The following is a 13,334-nucleotide window of genomic DNA, read 5'->3' as shown; positions in this document are numbered from 1 at the left end:
AGAAACCCGAGATTTGTTAGATAAAAGGAGAAATAGCAAAGCCAAGTGGTTAGTTTTCTGGAACCGTGACGTACCTCTCAAGGGTGCGTCGTAATGTGTCCCTTCGCATGATTTAATCGCTTTCATCACCCTTTATAAAATTGTTAAACTATTAATCTGATTGATCTATCACGCCTAATAAAGATAATATCTTGGACAAACGAACCATCATGCTAGGTACCTTAAATCAATCTAAACAAGATAATCACGATCGATTTAGTATTATGTGTTGCATATTGCTAAAATCAATTCAGAATAGTTTAATAGTTAACGCATGTCCCTTCAATTATTTATGCTGAGCTAGTAAGGATAACCTGCCTCTGGAGTTATCGATAAGCACTCCTCTCGGTAGTTACAGTCCCCCGAACTCTCAATCTCTGCCCTGCGGGTGTACGTTGAGCGATCCCCACACCAGGGATCACAAGGGAACCTATGGCCGTCGTGGTCGAACATAATTGCACTCCCTTTATGTCACGATAACCGGGTTTTGTCAGTTTTTCTCATTGTCGTTAAAAACTGAATGGCGACTCCTATATTACTAGTCGATTGGGTGTAAACTCACAGGAAATCTAACTTCACTTGATCTGACGACGTCACGCCCACGAGGGACGAGGTCATGCATTAGCCTCGTGCTTTTTCGACCCCCTCACACTTACCCCCACGCACCATAAGCACATCTTGCTTATCACTTTTGAGCGTCTTTTCAACGGTTTTCAGCATGCCGTGAAGCTCAGTGAGCGTTTTGTCTAGACTATTCATACTGTAGTTCAGCTTGAACTGATCATACCCGCTATGAAGAGAATGGAGGATGGTGTCTACAACCATTTCCTGAGAGAATTGCTGATCCAGCCGACTCATATTCTCAATGAGTCCCATCATTTTGAGAACAGGTGGACTTACGGGCTCGCCTTTCTTAAGCTTGGTCTCAAGAATTTGCCTATGGGTCTCGAACCTTTCGACTCGGGCCAGATCTTGGAACATGTTCTTTAACTCACTGATGATCGTGAAAGCATCTGAGTTGATGAACGTTTTCTGCAGATCTGCACCCATGGTTGTTATTAGACATTTCACATCCTTGTTGGCATCAATCCAACGATTGAGGGCTGCCTGAGTGACCCCGTCGCCCGCGGCTTCGGGCATCGCCTCTTCCAGGACATACTCCTTTTCTTCCTGCATAAGAACTATTTGCAAGTTCCTTTGCCAGTCAAGGAAGTTTTTCCCGTTCAACTTCTCCTTTTCGAGAATTGATCGAATGTTGAATGAATTGTTGTTTGCCATAGTTAAAACTACAATTGAAAAAGAATAAACAAATAAATAATCATTCATAGTTTCTCTTAATAAACTTAAATTCTAGCATACATGCATAATTTAATGTTCATTAAGCATTTTATTCAAGTTATGTGTCCCGGCAGGTGTGAATAAAATGATTCCAAGACCCTAAAAACCATTGAAGAATTAAGCACATTATGTATTTTGACTCAATTCTAAAATCTTTTAGGTAAGCAAAAGCCTTTTGCTAATAGTCTAGAAACTACTCTTGGTTGATAGGTACGTCTAAGAACTTATTAGGTAAACCTATCGAATTTCTCACGACATAAAAGGACTCCTTACTTATATCGTTGAGTTTCACCAAAACTAACATGTACTCACAATTGTTTGTGTACCTTACCCCTTTAGAATCAATAAGTAACACCTCGCTATGGCGGAAAACTATTACTAAGATTGATGTAAAGGTTACCCAAGTAAGTGTTATTTTGGCATGACACCTTTTAACTCAATTTTTAAGTTTGGAACTTAAGGCTCTTACTATGTTGGTTAGATTTTAAGTGAACTAAAGTCATTAATCATGCAACATAATCAAGCCACAATCTCATGCATATTTAGACATATTTAAAAGCAATAAATAACTTAAAGCATGCATAAGATAAATGTGATCTAGTATGGGCCGACTTCATCTTGAAGCTTCAACTTCAAAGTCCGTCTTGAAAATGGATTGGAAACTCCTTCTTGAATTTCACCGTGGGAGGCGCCATTTTCTTCAAATAGGACCAGCTATAATTAAACTAATTACAACTATTTGATGGTACGCAGACCATATTTGAATTGAAAAAACAAACTTTGGTGCATTAGACCAATTACATTCAAATTAATGGTACGCAGACCATATTTTAATTTCTATCCTATTTGGGCCATACTAGTCACTTCATAACCTGTAAAACAGTACATATACAATATATACCATTCACCCATTCATTATCATGAATGGCCCACATAGCTGGTTAGTAAAACACATTGTTATGCATCACATAAATATTTGCACCAATTAATCAAGGGCACCAATAATCTACCAATTATTCAGTCCTTATTAATTCTAATCAAGTTGTTTTAACCTTAAAGGATTTGTAGACCTAATCAAGAGTTTATGACTAAAAATGCTCCCACTCAAACCAATAACTTTATATGCTTTACTAATTTTAAATATAAAAATGTATTTCTAGTCTAACCGGAAACATACAAGTTTAATTTAAATTTAAAGCTCATATAAAATTATAATCGAATCCATTTATTTAATTTATTTTCAGTTGAATTAAACGAATTTAAATTAATTCAAGGTTTAATTTTAATAAAATAATTAGTATAAATTAAAATTTATAATAATTATAATATTCAAAATTAAAATCCGAGAAAATAATTTAAATTATTAATTTTAAAATTAATTAAAATTATTTCGGAAATGAAAATCTAAAATTAAAACGAAACGCATCAATTGTCGCAAGACGAGGCACTTGGGGTTGCGCCCAAGCCCCATCGAGCTACGAGGCCCCATGCCCCGTGCCATTGATCGTTGCACACGGCTTGCACAGCCACATGCACACTGCCCCTCTGCCACGCACACACGCAGCCTTGCTAGCTACGCTGCGCGCAGCTTCATGCTGTGTCGTGGCTGCCTATCTCTCGGCGGGCCTGGTGCGTCGTGGCGCAGCACATCGCTGCCCACATGCATCTTGCTCGTCGCATGTGTTGCCCATTGCCCTCGCCCATCGCCCAGCATGCACGCCTAGGCTTCGAGCCTTGTGTGTCGCCTAGCTTGTTGCTCGCTGCATTCGTACAGCACGGGCGACGAGCTCCCTTGCTCGTCGTCGCGTGCCCGCACAATACAACACCCCTTAAGGGTAACACGTAGCTTCCTTTGCTTTGTGCGTGCAACGTTTATGAGCGTTTTTCATAAAAATTTAAAATTTTTTAATTTAAAATTATCGACAAATTAATAAATCATATTAATTTCATAATTTTAGGGCAAAAAATCAAAAATTTATTAATCAATCAATTTCCGATTAACATGGATTCAAATCTAGGTCATAAAATTTAAAATTTATCATAAATTAACAATTTTTATGGTGGTTATTAATCATGGATACCTAATTAAATCATTAATTAATTATGAAAATCAAATCAATTCTAAATTATTCGAATTTCAACAAATTAATCATAATTACAAATTAGGTTGTATATTTAACAAGTCTAGGCATTCAAAATTGTTAAACATATACAGTAGGTCAATCAAAATTCAAGATTTATCAACAAGAATCACAAATATTCAATTTAACATCTTAAATTTACAAACTTTTGCGTTCGAAAAACTAAAACCTCCGAAAAGTCATAGTTAGGCTTCGAATTTGTGAATTCTGGGTTCGGCAGAAAATTTGTATTTTTGTCAAAATTTTAGAATTCCTTTTACATGCGGAATTGACACAAAAATCACTCGATTTGGATGAGTAACGAATAAACTGCCGAAAAACTGCGTACATATAATTAAATAAACGCAATTTGCAATTAACTAACAATTACAAAAATTAATCACCCCTTTTAATTCTTTGCAAAATTGTAAAATTTATACATGTTATGAAATTTAGATTATGCAAATAATAAGAGGCTCGTGATACCACTGTTAGGTTATGATACATATGAACAACATAAATCATGCGGAAAAACCTTAATGCCAGGATACATATTAATTGCACATAATCATATAATTAGTCTAGGCCGGATGCATACACTTTGTAGCGTGCCCTCCTTAGTTGCGCCCGAACCGAAAAAGAACAAGTCTTTAGGACTCCAAGTGTCGTCCCTCCGTAGAAAGTCCACAGCACGTCCGGATCCGCCTTAAGATTGACCAACTAGAATCGCCCTTAAGGTACTATTATTTTCGGCTAAATGGGCAAGTAATGTGACTGATTTTTCTGCTCAAAAATCACAGCTTTTATTGCATGAATACTTGTTAAAAAACTCGTGTTTAAATTTATGACCCTAGCTAGGCATATATTTATAGAACCATGGAAAAGGATTTCGAATCCTGTTAGAATACTAATTAATTAATTAGAATCCTTTTAGAACTCTAAATAATTAATTTTATCTTTTAGGATTAGGATTTAATCATAGCACGAATTCCGATAGCTTTAGGATTCGTATAGCACACACGCGAGCACGAGCACGAGCACCGCACAGCCCGCGCGCATGCCTCGCGGCCCACGCTAGCTGCACGACGCCTTGGCCCAATGCTCGCAGCCCATTTGCTGAGCGCGCGCGCCATGCCTTGCTGGGCCTGGTCTTGCGCTGGGCATGGCGAGGCTTTGGCGTGTGTTGATGCGTGTGGCTTGCTGGGCGACGGCCTGGCTTCGTCCTGGGCCTTCGTCTAGCAAGTCTCGTCCGATGCTAATTCGTACGATACGCTTCCGATTAAATTCCCGATTCCGGAATTCATTTCCAATACGAACAATATTTAACATTTCCGATTCCGGAATTAATTTCCGTTTCGAACAAATATTTAATATTTCCGTTTCCGGAATTATTTTCCGATTCCGATAATATTTCCGATTCTGACAATATTTCCGTTTCCGGCAATATTTCCGATTCCGGCAATATTTCCACTTCCGATAATATTTTCCGATACGTACCATGTTTCCGTTTCCGGCAACATCTACGACTTGAATAATATTTATATTTCCGATACGATCCATATTACCGTTTCCGGCAATATCATCGTTTCTGGAGTATTCATTTCTTGCTTGTGACGATCTCGGCTCCCACTGAAACCAAGATCCGTCGATTTCGAATATCCATAGATAGAGCATTTAATGCCATTAAATACTTGATCCGTTTACGTACTATTTGTGTGACCCTACGGGTTCAGTCAAGAGTAAGCTGTGGATTAATATCATTAATTCCACTTGAACTGAAGCGGCCTCTAGCTAGGCATTCAGCTCACTTGATCTCACTGAATTATTAACTTGTTAATTAATATTGAACCGCATTTATTAGACTTAACATTGAATGCATACTTGGACCAAGTGCATTATTTCCTTCAGTCTCCCACTTGCCCTTAGGGACAAGTGTGCATTTCCTAATTCCTTTGTCGCTCGATGCTTGCTCTTGAACATAAGGTAAGAGTCGTCATCCTTATTATGTCCAGAGGTGTTTCTCGGTTTCAGAGTTCAACTGATCAAATAAACAGATAATCATAGCCTATGATTCATCCGAGCACGGCCATGCATTTCACAGTTTCTAGCTCTCCGAGTGGCCTTGTACAACTTTTAAGCATCTCATCCCGATTTATGGGAGGACAATCCCAATCTTGCGATCTTTAGATTAGACTTTGTTTGATAGGTGATTACCTGAGCGTTGCCTTTATAGCCTCCTTTTACGGTGCGACGGTTGGTCAACGTCAAAGCAACCAGTTCTCAAACAAGTAATCTCAAATCACTCAGGTATTGAGGATTTAGTGTCTAATAATTTTAATGAAATTTACTTATGACAGATTTTCATCTCTTACAGTAGAGTTTCATAGGTCTGTCCGATACTAGTCTTCCCAAAGTAAGTATCTATGCAAATGATTATGACATTGCCATGTCCACATAGTTCAAGAAACAGAACTACTAGTCATCTTGCATTCTAGTCGTCTAATGTTTTCTATGCGTCCAATTTTATAGAAAACTCCGACCAGGGACCATTCTCAACCTTTGACATTCAAGTTCACTTGATAGACATTTCTTAGTCACAGGACTGGTCCTGACAGTCTATCTTGAATATTTCGTCAAATTAAAGGGACTCATCATTTAATACTAAACCAAGATTAAATGGAATATGAAAATACATTTCATATATGATAAATGTTTAACCCTTATGTTTTACAACTATGGGCCTCAAAACCCATCTTTAAAACAGTTTATGGAATTCAAAGCTATGCTTGATTTCCAGTGCTACAATGTGAGTGTTGCTTCTCACTTGTTGCATAGGTTTAGTTATCATGCTTTGCCAATCTTAATATCCTTTTCATCGAATGTTCTTCGAGATATGATGATAAGATCTTTTGAGTTTGTTTATTATGTGATCTAGTCTCTCTCACTTCAATATTGGTTCTACGCATTTTGCAATGAAGAACCATCAAGTTAGCAGACATGTGATCCACCCAAGTTCAGTGAAGAACCTTTTAATGTAAACAACTCAGTTTTATTGCTTCTTAGGCAATAAGTACTTCTACGTCAACTGTATAGGTTGCTAATGATGCTTTGGTTTGGATTTACTTATCCAAGCAGTTCACGGATATGTGGAAGACTTTCCAGCTGTATCTTAGAACATAGAAATTATTATTTTAATTTCCCACGCAACAACTCATGGTCTCCAATCCATGTTGCCATTTCGAAACACGATGCTCTTTAGCTCGTCCTTGTCAATGGTTAACTCCAAATGGTCTTGCTTGATCCTTTGCCAGTGTTTATGCGTGTAGCATCAATATTTAGCATATCTTTATTTCCTTGAATCAAGAACTATTCCTATGTACCTTTTCAAGTACCATAAGTATTCTTGATCTCAATCTAGTTGATCTTCACTTAGATCAATAGCGACTGGTATATGTTCGTCATGCCTAAAGCCATACGATACGTTTTTGGCGATCCTCATATTATATCATACATGATAAATTCTTTTGCAGAATAATTCCCAATTGAATTCTATTCATGTAATTTTTAGCTTATCTAGTTTTAGTAGATACTAATTCCAGCTAAATTCTTTGACATATAATATAGGATAAGAATCTCATTTGGACTCTTTCATGTTTAACTTAGTAAATGCTTATACATAGTTCAAACATTCTTTACTTAGATTTATTCATATGGGTCGAATATCTCCAATGGAGTCTTTTGTGTTTGATTTAGTAAATGCCATTACTTAATCCAAAACAATATTATAAGATCTTTGTAAATATATCTTAATACCCAGTATGTACTAAGTTTCGCCTTGGTCCATCATTGATGAATAATTTCAAACCTAACTTATTAGCATTTGAATGTTATTTCACAATAGAGAGATATGTGTGTGATACACATAGGACCAATTAAGTTTTATGTACTCCCACTAAACTTCTTATATATCTATAAGAATCATGTATATTTTATGAAACTAAAATATTTATTAGCTTCACTAAAATACAATTCCAATTCCCAATTGCTTGCTTAAATCTGTACTTAGATTTTATATTCTAGCTTCCTTTTCAAGCATTACTTGGATCCACAAATCCTATGACATATCATGTGCATAGTTTCTTCCAACATTTGATTGAGGAATACGTTTTGTCATCCAATTGCCATATGTACCAATATGCAATTATCGCTTGAATTATAGACTTGAGCATTACGATTATGCATGAGGTTTCAACACAATCCATGCCATGAATTTGCTTGTAACCTTTAGCAACTGATCTAGCTTTGTGTGTGAACACAATTCCATGTTTGATGGTTTATATCCTTAAAACCAATTTTCAACCAACAGGTGTTAACCTGTTCTTGCAAATCAACAAAATTTCAATTTTGTCATCAAAACATTGGTTATGTTTTATGGCCTCTAACCATTTAAAACATTGAGTCTATTATGGCCTCTAACCATTTTAGGGAATCTGGGTTTCGTCATAGCTTTCTTACAAGTCACAAACTCATTAATCTACATGATAATAGTTTGACTGCAAGTTGTAGGTTTCTTCACTATCTAATAGAAGAATCGCATAGCTTCAGTGACCTGATCTCCATGATTATTTACTATCTAATAGAAGAATCTCATAGTTTCAGTGACTTGAACTCTATGCCTACTTGGGTATAGAACATCAAACAATAGAATATCAATAGCCACTTGAAAGTCCTTTGAATATTATGTTCTCCTTGAAGCACTTATAAAGTCTTCTAAGAGATGTCTATTCTTTAAAGCTACTACTAAAGTCTTTAAAGAATAAGTTCGGATTTTCTGAAGCACTTCGAAAAGCCTCCGGAATGTCCGTTTATGTTTGTTGTTCGCCTCGAAAACTTTCGAGGTCTATTTTCTCCCACTTGTCATTTTGGAAACGAATCTCCAAAAGGACATTATTTCGAGCAAACAAACATTATGTTCTCAAAAATTCGTGGTAGAAACAATACCCTTGTGTCTCATTTGAATAAATCACAATGAAACATATATCTATACTTGGGCCTTAGTTTGTCGAATGACAAACACTAAGCTCCCACTGAGTTTTGCAACTCTCTAGATATATTTTATGAAAAGTTATTCTAAAATTACTTTTCAATAGCTTTGCAACTCTCCACCATTGATCGAATCAAGTACTAATCGACTTCGATCATTCCAACTTAGATATACCATATCTTATGGAGCTAGATTGTGAAATTACAACACACAATCATTGATGATCATTCTTGGTATAAGTAATCAACAACATGATCTAACCTAGATCTTTATGATTTCTTGCCATGTGAATTTTACACTTTTGAATCTTTGAACTAGCCAAACAGATTCAACTTATATCACATTTTAGTAAATAAACCTATATTCACTCAAATCCATGTGAAATAATAAAGTCATAAAATCTTTCTTTAGCTTTGAACTCTATTGTCTAGGAGTTCTAACAATAGTTCATATCTTTTGTTACTTTCAACAAGACTAGTTGTCTTAAATTGATCTAGAAATCAATCAACTTTCAAAAGTCCATCAAAATAAAGCTTTTGAATGTTAACTTGTTGATATGGTCTAAGCAACAATGCTAAAGGTTAGTGGAACTCAAATCAAGAGATTAATTTGAACCTAGTAAAGTTTTATTGTTAAAGAGTTGTTTGTTTTTAATCAAGCATATTGACTCAACCCGTAAATGACCATTTCATTCAAATAAACAAACAAACAAGCATTGTTTTCGTTCTTCTGAATGTGAGTCTTTCTGTGTTTGAAGCAAAAATTTAGGTATGTTGATTATGGAACAAAATAGCTATTAAGTTCCAGCCTTTGAAAGGACTTCAAAAAAAACTAGATGACCCTACAACTAATGTAGCATTGCCATGCTTCATTTCCCACTTGTAGGCCATTAGTGTAGCCTAGCTTCCATTGTTTGAGTTATTACCGAAGTAAGAACCTCAAGCGGTATATGATACCAAGGAAGTTTGATTGCTAGGTCACTTCTCTTTAAACATAAACTTATAGGTAGAAACGGAATCGTAAATTCCTTTCATTTGTTCCTTGTTTTCCTATTTCTTGTACCCTTTCTTATAGTCTTAAGAATTGAATTCTTTAGTGTTGACTTTTATACTTTGTTAGACATGTCCAATGTCACTCCAACAAGGTTCTTATAATTTAATTTATGTTGAATATTTTGTTTCAACTAGATGATCTTACCAGAAGCTTCTAAAGTTCTCTAAGCATCGATCTATTCGAATGTCTAGGGACTAGACTCATTCGAGAATTAAATGGACAAAGATTTTAGGTTGTTAACCATTGGTAAAGCTGAGCGTTTAAACTCAATGCTTTATGATCTCAAAACTACATTGTATTTTGAATCCACAAGCACCAATCGGTTCGCCATTCGATTTTGATACTCGAAAACAACCATAAAAGTCACTAAAAGAAACGTACATTTAAATTGCTCATTTTCTCTCATTTCCGTGAATAGTTCTTGGATTCATTACCAATCGAGGAAATTTACTGTTACCTTTCTAAAAGGATTTACCGCAGTGCAAGATTTTTAATTATAAACAATAATTAAAACATACATTGAAGCATGCAAAGTCTAAACATTTATCATGAATAATAACTTGAAAATTAAAGCAATCATGCAATTCAAACAAGTTATTACATTTTATTCGAATTTATTGTTCCGGCAGGTGTGAATAAAATGATTCCAAGATCCTAAAATCATTGAAGAATTAAGCACAGTTTGTCGACTTAATCCTAAAACATCTTAGGTAAGCAAAAACCTTTTGCTAATAGTCTAGAAACTATTCTTGGTTGATAGGCACGTCTAAGAACTTATTAGGTAAACCTATCGATTTTGCCACGACATAAAAGGACTCCTTACTTATATCGTTGAGTTTCACCAAAACTAACATGTACTCACAATTATTTGTGTACCTTGCCCCTTTAGGACCAATAAGTAACACCTCGCCGAGCGAAAACTATTACTAGATTGATGTAAAGGATATCCAAGCAAGTGTATATTTTGGCATGGCACCTTTTAACTCAATTTTTAAGTTTGGAACTTAAGGCTCTTACTATGTTGGTTAGATTTTAAGTGAACTAAAATCCTTAATCATGCAACATAATCAAGCCACAATCTCATGCATATTTAAGACATATTTAAAGCAATAAATAACTTAAAGCATGCATAAGATAAATGTGATCTAGTATGGCCCGACTTCATCTTGAAGCTTCAACTTCAAAGTCCGTCTCGAAAATCTCCGTGGGAGGCACCATTTTCTTCAAATAGGATAAGCTATAATTAAACTAATTACAACTATTTGATGGTACGCAGACCATATTTGAATTGAAAAACAATTTTGGTACTTTAGACCAATTACATTCAAATTAATGGTACGCAGACCATATTTTCTATCCTATTTGGGCCATACTAGTCACTTCATAACCTGCAAAACAGTACATATACAATATATACTATTCACCCATTCATTATCATGAATGGCCCACATAGCTGGTTAGTAAAACACGTTATGCATCACATAAACATTTGCAGCAATTAATCAAGGGCGCCAATAATCTACAAATTATTCAGTCCTTATTAATTCTAATCAAGTTGTTTTAACCTTCAGGATTTGTAGACCTAATCAAGAGTTTATGATTAAAAGGGCTCCCACTTAAACCAATAAATTCATATGCTTTACTAATTTTAAACATAAAAATGTATTTCTAGTCTAACCGGAAACATACAAATTTAATTAAAATTTAAAGCTCATATAAATTTATAATTGAATCCACATATTTAATTTATTTTTCAGTCGTATTTAAATTAATTCATGATTTTAATTTTAGTAAAATAATTAAAAAAAATGAAATTTATTATAATTATAATATTCAAAATTAAAATCCAAGAAAACAATTTAAATTATTAATTTTAAAATTAATTAAAATTACGTAAACTGAAAATTTCAAATTAAAATTTTAAAACTCGACAATCGTGACATGACGAGCACTTGGACTTGCGCCCAAGCCCCGTCGAGTGCACGACCCATCGATGTCCATGGCACAACGTCGCAGCAGCCACGTGCAAGGCAGCAAGGCAAGCCACGCTTGCGCGCAGCCTGCCTGCCCATAGCATCGCAACAGCTACGATGCTCCTCGCTCGCTCGCTCGCTCGAGGCCACGCGTTGTGGTGCGCAGAGAAGCGATCGCTGGACGACCAGCTCTCGCTCGCTCGCGCGCCCACAGCGTGCCATGGCTTCGCCCATCGCCCATCCGCTCGTCGCACACAGCACACGACACAAGGCAGGGCTGCTGCCTTGTGCTCGTGCACCATGGCCTTGCTCATTGCATTCGTATCGCATGGGCGACGAGCTCCCTTGCTCGTCGTCGCATGCTCGCACTATACAACACCCCTTAAGGGTTACACGTAGCGTCCATTGCTTTGTGCGTGCAAGTTATATGAGCGAATCGCATAAAAATTAAAAATTTTATTTTCAAAATTAATGACAAATTAATAAAACATATTAATTTCATAATTTTAGGGCGAAAAATCGAAAATTTATTAATTAATTGATTTCCGATTATCATGGATTCAAGTCTAGGTCATAAAAATTTAAAATTTAACACAAATTTACAATTTTTATGGTGGTTTTTAATCATAGGTATCTAATTAAATTATTAACTAATTATGAAAATCAAATTAATTCTAAATTATTCCAATTTTCAACAAATTAATCATAATTACAAATTAGATTGCATAATTAACAAGGCTAGGCATTCAAACTTGTTAAACATATACAGTAGGTCAATCAAAAATTCAAGATTTAACAACAAGAATCGCAAATATTTAATTTAACATCTTAAATTTACGAAATTTTGCGTTCGAAAAACTAAAACCTCCGAAAAGTCATAGTTAGGCTTCGAATTTGAGAATTCTGGGTTCGGCCGAAAAAAACTCTTTTTGTCAAAATTTTAGAATGCCTTTTACATGCGGAATTGACACAAAAATCACTCGATTTGGATGAGTAACGAAGAAACTGCCGAAAAACTCCGTACGTATAATTAAATAAACGCAATTTGCAATTAATTAACAATTACGAAAATTAATCACCCCTTTTAATTCTTGCAAATTTGTAATATTTAACCATGTTTATGCAATTTAGATTATGAAAATAGTAAGAAGCTCGTGATACCACTGTTAGGTTATGATACATATGACAATACATAAATCATGCGGAAAAACCATAAAGCCAGGAAAGCATATTATTTACACATAATCATTTAGCATAGTATAGATGCATACACTTTGTAGCGTGCCCTCCCTAGCTGCGCCCGAACCGAACAAGAACAAGTCTTTAGGACTCCAAGTGTCGTCCCTCCGTAGATAGTCCACAGTACGTCCGGATCCGCCTCAAGATTGACCAACTAGAATCGCCCTTAAGGTGCTTAGGAATTTTCGGCTATTAGTGCAAGAGAGTGGCTGAATTTTCTTTCAAAAATACCCTTTGAATACTTCAATCGTCCGCATAAATTATGACCCTAGGCCCTTATTTATAGAGGTTTGGAAAGGGAATTGGAATCCTAGTAGGATACGATTTAATTAAACTTAGAATCCTACAAGGACTCTAATTAATTAAAAAATCCTAATAGGAATAGGAATTTAATCATACATTAATTCCTAATAGTTTTAGGAATTATGCATGGACACAAACACACACACGAGCATGACCTGCAAGCATGCAGGCCATGCCCGCGCACAGCCCACACGCCTACGAAGCCCATGCGAGCTACCGCAGCCC

The sequence above is a fragment of the Spinacia oleracea genome, chromosome 1 (genome assembly GCF_020520425.1).
Source record: "Spinacia oleracea cultivar Varoflay chromosome 1, BTI_SOV_V1, whole genome shotgun sequence".
Lineage (NCBI taxonomy): Eukaryota > Viridiplantae > Streptophyta > Magnoliopsida > Caryophyllales > Amaranthaceae > Spinacia > Spinacia oleracea.
The sequence above is the reverse complement of the archived record's forward strand: the minus strand, read 5'-3'. Positions refer to the sequence as shown.